Raw genomic sequence first — 9761 nt, forward strand, 5'->3', positions numbered from 1 at the left:
TTACAAAGCTTTAAAATTATGTTTCGCCCTTATGGAAACAGACTGAAAATTTCGAAAAAACACTGAAAATAAGAGGTTAACGCTCAAATTTGAGTGTTACTCTTTTAGACTTTTGTTACTCACCGCATTAACGGCATTTTCGATTCTGGCCGTATCGATGCTGTATAGAGTCGGGGCCATTCACACAAGAAGGATATCATTTATGCCAGTGCGTGTATGTACATCTGTCTTTGTCTAATTGTCTAACCTATACATTGGTATTCACAATAGCAATTACAACCGTCTTCTTCTAGAGAAAAATCTTCTAAATGTGAGGTTAATTTTATAAGAAAATAGTCAGATAACAAAATGATATTGAGTATTATTTAATTTTTACAGTTTATCATGTCTGGAAATTATACTTCCGAAAGTGATATTACCGATAACGATACAGGCGAAGAAAGCGATATTTCTACTAACAATTCCGACGAATCAAAAGTGTTTATTGAATCTCATGAGAAACAAGGTTTAAAAGAAAATACAAAATCAAACGATGAAGGTCCGAATTCAAAAAAGAAAAAAACCGAATTCCAAAGAAAAAACAATGTGGCGACGTCAAGCTTTCTCCACTACTTGGTTGAATGAACAATTATTCAAAGGTTGGCTCGAATCAGTTCCTAATGATAAGTACAAGCAAAGTGTAAAACTTGTAATAAAACCATAACTGCTGGAAAAAGTGAAGCTACAGAAGCATGCAACTACTATTATCCATATGAAAAACGCAAAAGCATCAACATCAAATCTTTATTTGGATAATTTTATGATAAAAAAGAATACTCAGCCATGTATAGAGGCCAAATTGAGATATGCTGTGTTAGCTGCTGAGTATAATTTAAGTTTTCGCGTAATGGAAAAAATTAACTATTTTTGTGATATTAATTATGTAATTAGTAAATGTCATACTTTGTGATAATATAATTTTATTTTAAAGTTAAATTTTATTTTGGATATCACATAAATACTTATTTTTATTATATAATATACGTTTATATATATATCTTTATTTTTATAACATATATTATAATAAGAAATATATAATATATATTTGTTTTCTATTGAAATAAATAAATAAATTATATACTCATATGCATATTTTTAGTGTTTATTGTTTTGTATTATCGATTGTCCTATGTAGGGTAACTGTAGGGATTTAAAACTTGTTCTGTAGGGAAATGTAGGGATTTTTTATTATTTTGGTAGGGAGCTAATTTTTTTATCTCTGGCAACACTGCACGCCGCCAGGGACGCCCCCAGCGTGGAGACAGTGAGACGCAAACAACAATCTGCAGTGGGGCTCTGCTAAAGGCCGTTCTACAATAAGTTGCAAACACCCCGTTGCCAGTCGCAAAGGTTGGCAACTACTAGTTGCAAAGTGCTATTTCCGGTTGTAATAGATAGTCGCGGTTGCCAACGGAGAGTTGCCCAACTTTTGACTCCTTGGCAACAGCAACTGTCTACCGTAACATCTTAACCAATCAAATATTGTGTTCGAAAAGCGCGAAGAGTGAAATGAAAGTTGTTGTGATATATCGGTGGTGTTTGATTTATTTCATTTTCATTTCGAGAACATCTCGAATATCTATCACATAACCTGCTTGATATATTCTCTTTGATTTTTCGGCTACAGCAAATAACGGACGTTCTACTTTCTGATCGGCTGTTTCTATACAAATCGCAACTTTCGGCATCCAAATGTGGATTAGGTGTTGCAATGATTTACAACTTGTGACTGGCAACTTGTCACTCCGCAACTGGCAACGGGGTGTTTGCAACTTATTGTAGAACGGCCTTAAATGGACGCGCAGCCTGTCCCTCACGTACCGTGAACGCCTGACGTAGGCGCATTACCAAACGGCCCTTTTCAGGGCCACCACAATACCCACACAGCACGAAGTCGACTATGAGTTGACTGTCCGTCGGCAGAAGGAATCTAAAGTCGACTTTAAAGTCAGACTAAATGTCAACTTTTAGTCGACTAAGAGACGACAAATGTCTCGACTATAGTCGGCCATCAGTCAGCCTATATAGTCGACTTCAAGTCAATTATTTTAAGTCAACTTTCGCGATTCTTACAACATAACCTTAAACCTTGATATATATACTAATTGTTGGAAATATATAAAATGATGCACCAAAAAATTATACTAAAATGTATATACAATTATCTTTCCTTATCGTATTTCATATTTACTATAAATATATATGAAAAAAAAGGATTACCTTTGATTTTAACGCACCTTATTTAGATCATTCTGCAGATCGTCAGAGGCAATCAAAAAGGAAAGGCCGAGGGACGCGGGGTCTCAATTAATTAAGGCCGGTGTTCATAGAGAACGCGTTCGGAGAGCGCGAATAGCTGACTATAAGTCAACTTTTACAAGTCGACAAATCCATTCTAGAAAAAGTCTGCTAAATGTCGACTTTAAAAGTCGACTTCAAGCTGACGAAAAAATGTCGACTTACAGTCGCCAAACAGTCAGGTGTGCTGTGTGGGTACCTCCAATAGGCCCTTGTCAGAGCCAAACATAAACTATAAATAGCAAGGTGTAAATATACTGTACATAGTACCACACTTCTTATCTCTTCGAGGACCTCTCCCTTGGCGAGCTTAGAATGAGTAGCGTGCGTTACCGGCGACAGAGAGGCCGAAGGCGACGGCCGCTGTCACAAACCGAAATAAACCTCATCGCCAAAGATATGATAAGTTAACATACATATATTTGATAAACAATAACGGTGATATTAAACAATTTTATCAATATGAATGATTTGTAATACAGAACGATTATTAACCCATTAAGGACCAAGACAAATTCTTTTTTTTTTTAATTTAAAATTCTTTTAATGTTACTATAACCTTAAGGAAGAACCTACTTGTCAAAAATTTTCACTCTGGAGTTGATCGTTTAGGCGGGGGGGGGGGGGGGAGTAAATAACAAAAAAAATATTTTTTTAAATAAAACGCCGTAATTTTTGTATGTAAACAAAAATTTAGATAGTTTTATTGTAGTTGATGTAAAAGTATAATAATTTTACTTATGTAGGCCGTACAAATTGAAACGTTTAACATATAAATGAACATTACAACGGCGGCAAGTTTGAATGGTGTATTTGTGGCAAGGTTTGCAACAACGAAATTCGGTGCACGTTCGATAACACACTCGATCAAATGATTCCATTCATTTATGCGTTCCAATCCAAGAGAGTTATTGCTACCACCAAAGTTAAATGAAGTATTCTCTTCAGTGTTACCTTCTTCTGATGCCTTGACCAATTGCTGAGTTACAGCTCAGCGAAATTCTAGCTGAGATATAGGCTTTTGGCCTATGTCTTTTGCTACAACACAGTGCAACTTCCACACATTTACAGCCACTGTGTTGAGCGCATGCATAAATAATGGATGCACCACCATTTCTTTCCACGAATATTTGGCCGATAATTGGCACAAGCATTATCATATAAATCTACGCCGCCCATATTTTGATTGTAGGAATGAATCAACTGCGGCTGTGGTAAAGAGACTATAGATTTTTTCTTTCGATCATATCGTCTAGCTGATTTGAGCGGCTTAATTTTGTCGTAGTTGGTAGCAAGTGTCACATCAGAATTATCAACCATCGAACAAGAAAGATTTCATTTGTTTTATCAAATCACCAGTCGTTTCATTCGTATAGAATCCTTTAAGTTGGTACCAGTTAATCGATTCTTTTGAATTGTTCCATATGCGTAAAATTTGCAGTCATTCAGTAGACACATCAAATAATACGACGTGAAGAAATTGTCGAAAAATATGCGATGATTCTAAGGTGATACCACATTGAGCAACAGCTCCAATATAACCTGAACGCTAAGTCCAATAGCTTTATTGTGCTGATCAGATGTTCCACTGTATGGAATTGAAGTACGGGAACCTGGAGTATAATGAAACCATTGGATATAATGGGATGTACTCGATATATCTTTTTACAGAAATGCTAATATGTAATGAATTGTCAGACAATAGTTACTGTTAAATGTATCTTATTATATATTGTTATTAGTTGTCATATTATTTTTACCTGAAAATTGTTAAAAATTATTTAATATGTCCGCTTCACTGTCCGCGAATGAGTTACAGTTTGTTTGGTATATTCGCGCAAGGTAAGCAATAATAAAATTCTATTTTTTATTGTCACAAGTACATTTATCTTATTATATGATTTTTTCTTGTTACTTTGGTAAAATTTATACAAATATATTGATTATCTGTGGTATTTTACATTATCTAAAGTAAAGGAAGGGAGTCAATAAGGCCGTTTTTTGGACTACGTCAGAATCACTTCAAACTATACTATTTTATTCCTCCCGATGGAACTCACAACCCCTCACAACTTTCTCAGAAACTACTCATACATATAGTGCATAAAATATGTCAAAGTGGTTATTTTATCCCTTTGCCATCGTATTAAAATCAAGCTCCGTATTATCAGTACATTTTATTTTGACCAAGTATTTAAGCAACGATGTTACTTATAAGAAATTGAACGATGAAACTGTAGTTTAAAGTTGATTTAGAGAATTCTGGACGTTTAGAAAATGTGATAAATATTAGGGAGGAGCTACTTCTTACATTTTGTCTGTTTTTTCTTTCTCTTACGTTAGGCCCCTGGCCTGTGTAACATCTGTCATATGCTTGTAGTGTGCACACTTATTATTCAATTGCCACAAGCATATGAGACCTACAGTTTTAATGCCGATTCCAAATGTTAAATTTTTCAAAAGGTGTTTCTGTGGGCAAAGATAATACTCTCGGGAGGTTGCTGGACTTTTCTGAGAAGAAGCATGAGTGTAAATATTTTGATTCCTACTGGAAACGTGTGACCTCTGGCATGATAGTGTTTTGTCTGTCATGCTGCGCTCGCTAGTTAGCGATCGTTTTCCTCTTTTTAACTGTTTTCTTTCACAACAGTTTAGAGTAGTATTCGGCACATAGCAATAGCGAGAAGCTCTTTCGCTTTATTCGAATCGAAATATTTTGATAATTGATTTCGCAATTACTGTTTCTATTCTATTAGTTTAGCGCTTTTTTGTTCGATTAGTGTTCTCAACGTAGATTTTAGTATTATGCTCTATTTGTGCTCATTTGTTTAGTTAGTGGTTGTTTTTTCTATATTAAAATGTTTAGTTTCGCATCAACGTTTAAAATGGTGTTTGATACGTTCTACAAAATTAGTTGTGTATTATTTTTCATGATTCAGTTTCATTGTTTAATTGTATCATGAATAACCGTACGTGTGACTCCTGTTGTAAGAATCATCGTGTCAGTTGCGTGTCGCAAAAGATTCATTTGCTATAGAATTTTTAAGACGGAGACACAATTTGGCAATAAGTACCTCACTAAGAATCTGTTACTCATATCAATATTTGATTAAAAAGAGTATTGCTCCTGGCCTTTCGGGCTCTTCAAATATCGACTCAAGTATTATTAGTGATGTAAAAATTAAAAATGTTGCTACGGCTCCTGATCGTCAATCTTCAACTGATGCTGAAGTGCTTCAGTGCTCCAGTACTCCAGGTTCAAGTAACATCTCGTTAAGTTTGAAAACAGTAATTAATATAGAATTCTGTGCTATATCTGGATCGAAGTGTCTTATGTGCAAGAAGGCGGAAAGTCTTACGCGTATTTCTTCTATGGCAAGAACTCAAATATACATATATAGGGGAGAACGGGGCTGGTTGTCATACGGGGTTGATTGTCAAAATGCTTATAACTCAAACAACAAGACACTGCAGAAAAATCTCTTTTTTTGACTGTAGATAGCTGATATAATATTAATTTCTTGTGTAAAATGGTTTGCACCACAAGCATTGTATATATTATTTTTAGTGATTTTTGAGAAAATGAAGCTGGTGAGTAAATTTTTATAATCACCTATTTTGTTGTCTGATAAGTCTTTGGCATTATTAATCGTAATATCCTTGTATTCATAGAAAATGGCATATCTTAAAAGATCTTTGCTACAATTAAGTAATCATTATTCTGACTAAGTTTGTGAATACAATCTCTTTTATTAAAAATGGCTATGTGGGGTAGATTGACCAAAATGAGACGAGATTAGGTGACAATTAATTTTAATATCTTAAGAGTACGCATTTTCAGAGAATATACATACAAATATATTATATTTCATATAGATATATATTTTTTCATTTTTTATATAGAAACTATGATACAAAAACAAATTACATATTTTATGATTAAAATAACTATTTTATTTGTATTAATACCAGGGATCCGGACCAAATCGAAATCGGAACCGAAAACCGTTTTGAAATCCTTTTTTTTAGTGAACCAAAACCGAAACCGTACCCAAATTTTGTATAGTTTATAATATCGAAACCGTAACCAAACTGGTAAAATTTTATGGTTTTTTTCGGTCCTTTTCCAGTTCTTTTTTCAATTCTTAATTTTTAATTTTTATCTTTGTTCTTAATCTTCGTTCTGCCCGTTCCTTCGTTCAAATCACCAATATGGCAATATTCAATCCAGTATTATCATCACCACCTCTCTTAATAAACAGAATGTAAATACCTCCAACACCTCATATGATATAAGAAATTTGACGGGATAGCGAAATACATATTTAATGTAAACTTTTTTTAAGATACTAGCATTTCTTTTATTTAGATCTTCCTCGCCAACATGTTGCAAGAATTTATTCGAAGTCATGAAATTCAAGAATATATATGTAGACTTTATATAATAAGTAAGATCTATCCATAAGAAATAAGTTGTAAGGAACGACTGAGAGAAATATGCCTAAAATAATGTTTACGTAATTTTTATTCAGAGTCACGCGATCAATTGACGCCTCTTTTCGACTAGGCTTTCTAGATTGAACGGATGAACACGCTCCCTCCCTCTCCCTCTCTCTCCCCCTCTCACCCTCATCCGCCCCCTCTCTCTCCCACTCCCTTCCCTCCCTCTCTTCTTCCTCCTTCTCTCTTCTCCCTCCCTCTCTCCTCTCCTACCCCTCCTTCTTTTTAATAAAACAAATTTAAGGAATAAATCAAATTAAGTAAATAAGTATCGAAAAGAACCGTTAAAAAACCGTAATTTTTACGGTTTCGGTTTTCTTTACGGTTAAAAAAAAACCGAAACTGAAACCGGAACATTTATTTGATATTTTATTAAACCGGAACCGGAACCGAATCGAAAAAAACCTTTCGGTCCGGGTCCCTGATTAATACTATAATTACTATTATTTCTCAAAATATAGAACTGATATTAAAATGAAAATCGTGTTTTTTATATGTGTTATCCATAACAAATATACTACTGCCAATCCTAAAACGTGTGACAATCAATCCAGAACACGGGGTTAAATGTCATAATTTCGCAGCAACATCTAAAATTAAATAACTTATTTTTAAGATATGATGAATTCACGAGTGATATTTTTTTTTAATACCTAAAGGATGTAGGTATATTGTAATGTATATAATATTTCAAAATCAGCCATCCACTTTTCTCTAAAAATCAATAATCAAAAACTGTTACAAATAGCTCAGGTCTATCCTAGATAGCATATTTGTTCCGCCAAATACACGATGTTGCAAAAGACATCAGAATAATAATTTACTTACTAAAGAAGCGACCAATGATATTGAAGTAAAATCAGATTATTCGACGTTTAGCGATGAAACTCTTTGTGAACTGCTAGGGAACCTGCGCTCAGTTGCTGCAGGAAAAGGCTTTGATTTTGATTATCCACCTGCGCTTACCAATAGCGATTATTACAATCTGACAGGATTAAAGAAAGATCAATTTAATTTTGTTGCCAATTGCATAAAAAAACACATAAAGTCTATAAGTGGAAGGTCTTACCGAACATGTATAGCCTTACTTTTGACAAAGGTACGAACTGGTCTTTCGATTTCTATCTTATCTACTTTATTCACTCTATCAAAAAGGAGAGCAGGTAGAACAATCGCTGCTGCTCGTATTGTGCTTATGTCATCGTTTGTACCCAACTTTTTGAGAACAAATCACATCTCTCATGAAGACTTCGTTTCGAAGCACACAACAGCTATAGCAAAAACCCTTTTTATAGATAGGAAGGATGCGTGTATTCTTGTGGCAGACGGTACGTATATGCAGGGTGATTCAGAAAAACCCCGTGTCCTTGCACAGACGTATTCCTGGCTGAATTCTAAGGTGATATTTCGTTTACGAAAATTTTATCCGACGCTTACTTTTTAAGCTATTAAAGGATAAAGTTAGCGAATCACAGGTCGCGTATAGAAGGTAAGCAGGGGTGGCGGACGAGCGTACTCACCGTCTGACGCGAGCAACCACAAAGGGCACTCGTTGTAATCAGATTCAATATTAGTAAACATTGCCAAAAATAATTATGATAATTGATACGATTGACAATCTGATATTGGCTACAAGTGGGCATTATTGGTTCATTCGACATTACGAATGTGTGCTTCGAGATTATTTACGCGCTGAATCGCAGGATTTGTTCTAACGGGCTCGTTAAAGTGAATAGGAGTTATGGTAACAGCATGCTGGTGCACGTTGGAGCATGCTGGAACATGCTGCGACGCCAACGAACCTTATAATTCAGCGCGTGAATAATCTCGATTCACATATTCGTAACGTCAAATGAACCAATAATGCCTGCCTTTGTAGCATGCTATAACCAATGTAGCCTCTAGTCGCAACCTGACTTATCAACAATTACAAACGGCCGATAAATCAGATTTCTATTATGTTACTCTTAATTCTGTAAAACCTGCTTGATTATTGTCGTCGAGCTCGTCAAGCTCAGGCTTCGCGTCGTATCACGTCGGGTTGTGTATGTGAGTGTGTGTTGTGTGTAACGCGTTTCTTACTTCTAATAATTTCGAATTAAATAATTAATCCGTACTAATTAATAATAATAAACCGATAGAATAATTCGTAAATCCTTCTTCGTAAATCATTCTTGTGGGATCGACCGGATATCGACCAAGTGCGCGAGTAAATCAGTGATGAAAGTGTTACAGTTATTCAGATATTTTTAAAAGAAACAAACCCTATTTCATTGAAATTTGTCACGGGAACGTGTAGTGTCTTCGTATTGTTTTTTCATGGTCGTGACGCGAGTCGAAATTTTAATTCTACATTGAAACTCTTTCAACTTTAATTAAACCTTATAAACTTCTTTTGATACTTAAACAGTCAAATAGGACCTCTTTTAATATTACTTAATCTACAGCTTCTATTCAGAAAACTTCTTTTGAACCTAAAAATGAGAAATTTTCCAATAACTGCCATTTACAGGCTCAACGTAAGAACTCAATTCATTAGATTAGAACCTATTATAAATCTAGAGTATACATACGTTCTAATTATAAATTTTTAGTTTACATACGTCCTAAAACTATGATTCAAAGTATAAGCAAAATTTCGGGAGGATCCCGTTTGCTTACAATCCCGATTGCACACACCACTCATATCAGCTGGTGCCTAGTAATTTTTCACTGCTTTACCAATGAGAATATTTTATTTTTAAATTGGCCAATTAACGACGCATGTGTGCAATATGCAATGTGTGCAATCGGAGCCTTCCAAAAATTTCAACTCGGACGAAATTTATCCTTCAAGTAACGACGGTATGAAGACAGCGAATTTCTGCGAGGTAAATGACAGAGAGAGAGAGAGAGAGAGAGAGAGAGAGAGAGAGAGAGAGAGA

The sequence above is a fragment of the Trachymyrmex cornetzi genome, unplaced genomic scaffold (assembly GCF_001594075.2).
Source record: "Trachymyrmex cornetzi isolate Tcor2-1 unplaced genomic scaffold, Tcor1.1 scaffold395, whole genome shotgun sequence".
NCBI classification, from domain to species: domain Eukaryota; kingdom Metazoa; phylum Arthropoda; class Insecta; order Hymenoptera; family Formicidae; genus Trachymyrmex; species Trachymyrmex cornetzi.